Source organism: Ambystoma mexicanum, chromosome 4q, assembly GCF_040938575.1.
Source record: "Ambystoma mexicanum isolate Mex_15411 chromosome 4q, UKY_AmexF1_1, whole genome shotgun sequence".
NCBI lineage: Eukaryota > Metazoa > Chordata > Amphibia > Caudata > Ambystomatidae > Ambystoma > Ambystoma mexicanum.
The window spans coordinates 828,200,769-828,205,178 of NC_090928.1; positions in this window are offsets into that span (position 1 = coordinate 828,200,769).

Consider the following 4,410-nt stretch of genomic DNA (forward strand, 5'->3'; position numbering starts at 1 on the left):
ATGTTTACACACGTTCCACAGCATCAAGTTCACATTTCTGAACCCAACAAGGCCCTATGCGTGGAACAAATCATAGTTACATAGTCATGCTTTTCAGCAAGATCAAGTACTATGGACAAAGAGATGGTGTTCTTTATCCCCCACAGAAGTAATATGGAGACAACACTCTTCAGGGAAGGTCATCATGCCCCACAAACTACTTCAAACTGCCCTTGAACAATTGCATTACCAAGCACACACCTCCAAAGAGTACATTACAGCTGATCTCCAGGAAGATTGGTTTATCCCAAATGTGCAGAAACACCTGGCAGAGTTCATTAAAATCTGTGTTACTTGCCAACATTATACCTCCTGTCACAGATTGAAAAAATTAAAAGCAATATTGCCCAGCACATCAGGACCTTTTTGACATCTCCACATAGATTGTGTAGATACACTTAACAGATGCAATCATTTTTGCTGCTTAATTGTTGTGGTGCCCATTCTCCTATTGGCTTGAAGTAGATCCCTTTGCCCACCCTAGTTCATATCCCAGCAGGTTAAACCTCATCAAAGTTGGCTAGCTGCAACAACAGCAGATGCACCAATGCCACAACAGGAAGCATCACTTCTACAGCAACCTCAACGTTATCCAGGCAACCATGTCTATATCAGAAACGTCACACGCTAGTGGAACCAGCACCACTTTATTGGCCCCTTTAAGGTAATCTACACTACATCGACTGCAATTCAAGGTTGATGTTTGGTAGGCATGGTACCACCTATCTGATGCATAGAGGGACAAAGGAAATAGCCCCCCCTTCCAGGAGAAGACAAGGAGACAAGGGGGAGATTCAAGGGAGGTTTTGACCAGTTAACTGTGATTTATTTGCATATTTTTATGTTTTTAAGTGACAAGACTATCTACATCTAAGACACCATCACCATGCTAAAAAAGTTGTTTTCTTGCCCAGAGTCTCCATATCATGTCACCCCGGACATTGAGCCTCTTTATACACATATCACACAGGTAGACACTTTATTAGTTGAGGAGAATGTCTTAGAGGCAATGACTGACCTAGAAGCACCTGTTTTCTATCCCTTACAACTCACAGAGATCACGCTCACAAAAAATGATTTTATGTTTGAGGCCCCTGCTTGGCCAAACATTATGTCACAGAATTTGAACACTGAGCAGTGTATTCTTACATCAATCCTTTTTCCACACACATACATCTGTGGGCGAGGTATATAGATATTGTCTTTCTAATTTTTGATGGAAGTCAGGAGGAACTTGCAGCTTATGTCGACCGGCTCAAAGCACAAAGCCGATTTCTAGAGATTTACACACACCAGCAATAGAACAGAGAGTCACTTCCCAGAGCTTAAGATTTCAGCTCATAACAGTACACTAAAGACCACAGTATTCAGGAAACGGACATACCACAACTCTCTGTTGAGTTATAAGAGCTACCATCCCTAAGTCACTTCGGGATAATTTACTTTCAACCCACCCTGCTCAACAGAGAACAACAGTGGATTTCTCGCCTCCAATCTGACACACATGGATTGAACAAACCGATATGTTGGCAAACCCAAGCCACTTTCTAGTGCTTCATTTCTCCTTAATGGTCTCTATATCCATACAGCTTAGTGCTGTAGGGATAGACTGGGGATACAGGCAGTCACCAGTAGCCTAGACATCTTTTAGAACAAAAAATTGGGAAGAGATTGTAACACTGTTAGATTCAATTGGAGAACCACATCCTGCTTTGAAAGCCATGATTGGAAGTAGGCATTGCGTGTCCGTCTCCGTAGCGTGCAATCCATGCGAATACTGATTGGTTGAACATTGCCTAAGGACGCAATGCTGTTGCTTAGCAAACATGTTAGGGAATCACATGATGTCAGCGTAGAGTACGCTTGACTGGCATTGAATAAGCCATTTTGATGGAACGGCTACTTAGCGACGATACAGCGCTACATGTTGTGTTAAGAGGGAGCCGGCAGTAAGGACCTGAGGCTTTCTTAACTAGGCTTGTAATTTACAATAAAAGACAACAGACTGTGCGGATGCTACATAGATTGTGACACAGTCTCCTTTCACTTCATGCAATACCGCTAACATTTTGAACATTATGGTATAACTATCTTAGAAATAACGCTGGGGGCAGCATATGAGACTGGTATAAAGTGTTCCTCACCGCGTAGAGCAAGCCTGATAATTGGCATGGCTACCTAGTGATGGTGTAGTGCATGGGGTGCATGGTGCTCTCAACTAGGTTTGCCATTTACTCGACTGCTTTACAGGCTGAATGGATATTACGCATTATGCAGCATCGTCAATTTATGCAAAACTGTTGGAACTGCCTTCTCCATGGTAACATACTGTCTGTCAATGACATTATGCAACCATCCTGAGATTTCTTATGGCTTTTTTGTGTGTAATATGTAATACTTTGTATCTGTAGGATCCCCAGATATGGGGGTGAGGTGACTGCCTGCATTTCTCCTCTAGAGATATGTGTTTCCCAAAATGACTTACCTTAAATGTGTGATCAATTCTTCATTATATGCAAGTTCATAGAGCAGACTGCATTAGGATAGAGATACAAGTACATTTTTTGTTATGTCTCCAGTTGTAGGTACTGAGAACGCCATTCCATTTCACTAACTTCAGGAGTGTTGTGTGAGTACATGTTGTTATAGTACTCTAATCATGAGGCTATCTTGAGCTGAGTAATGTAGATCTCAAATATGTATTACTAACCAGTGCGTGCTCGGATAAGTCAATATTAATTAAATCAATGAACTCTTTGCAGCATTTAAGCTGTTCCTGATACAAACAAACCCCCTGGACCTAGGGACATATCAGTGACTCTAGTCTATACACAGAGAAATAATATATTTTGAAAGAACGCGTGTTCATGGTCCTGAAGAAGATGAATAATTTGTTTGCAGCTCAACAACACTGGTCCATCACATTCTCAAGATATGGCATAATGTTTTACATGCCACCCCGAATAACACATACTGGAAAAAAGCAGTTTTTTTTATTTTTCTCATTCTTTATTAGGTATTGTATGAGGACAGTAACATTTGATTTCCTCAACAGTGACTTCCTTTACTTAACACGTTTTTCAAATCATTTTGTAGTACTTTGGGGATATTCTGGTGTGGTCTCAAGCTGTCACAAGATTTGACTCCACTACACGGGATTCATGACGATAATGTTTTCTGCTGAGCACACGTTTCTTAGGCTTGACTCCCACCCCCCCTCTTTTTTTACCAATAGTATATCATGTTTTACTATTTGTACTTTTTCTATCCTCTATTAGATAGGTGACTCATCACCATCCCCTAGTGTGTGTACTCAGTCTGGATAAAGACAGTTAGGCATGGCTCTGTCTCTTGTGAAGAAGTGGGAGGAGAGGAATGTTTACAGACCTTTTACATTTTTGTTTTTATATTTTTTGTCACGAATATTTTTTCCTGTCCGATTTTGGATCAGGATGACTATATTGATTTCAATGTCGATGACAATAATGATGATGATGATGATAGAAATACAGGTTGTGACGTGTCTAGGTCAAGACTGACACAACACATGATTTTGCAAACACGTAGTGAAGGGGGAGAGACCAAGCTTATAGTAAGCAGCCTGCCAGATCTGAAAATAAATAATGTCAGCATATGGCAACCTTTGCACCAACTCCACCTCCTACACCAGCACCTCTGAGTTTAGAAGCGGGCAAGAGTTAATCTCTTCTTGCATGAACTTCCAAAATGTGGAACTTCTTCGAACTACAAGATACAGAATGACAGCATCTTACCCCAGCTCTCTTCGCAATACAACAGTGTACCAAAGAAAGACTAGGCCCAGGTTTGCTGTCACATCTTTAAAGTGGCACATGAGGTGAAATCATATGCAGAACTGGGATAAAGATCTCTAGTGCAGCACTCTCACCTCACCACCAATAGGCAGTCACTTTGCCACCCCAGCACATACTGTTAGCCCAGAAAATGTTGCACTGTTATGATCTTGCTTCAGTGGCTTACTATTGTGTGGCCAAATACCTATGTATATATACACTTACTGTCTGTGCTTGTAATTCTAGGTTCACGAGTCCTGCCTTCCGATAGTTTACATTCACAGTAGTTACACGAGGACAACCTTCCAATAGGATCCACAGCAGTGCACATGGCATTTGGCTTTCATTTATCTTGTGAAATGAGAGTTGCAAAATATAACATGTATTGCCAACGCCATTATCTGATAGTTATGAGAGCACAATCTCTGGAAACATGTAAAACACCTTTGAACAGAAATAATTTACTGTGGTGCATTGCCATGTTCTACAAAAGGACGCTAAATGCTTGCGTTTGCTTTTACAACTTTGAAAACATGTAAACAGTTGCATTAGAAAACAC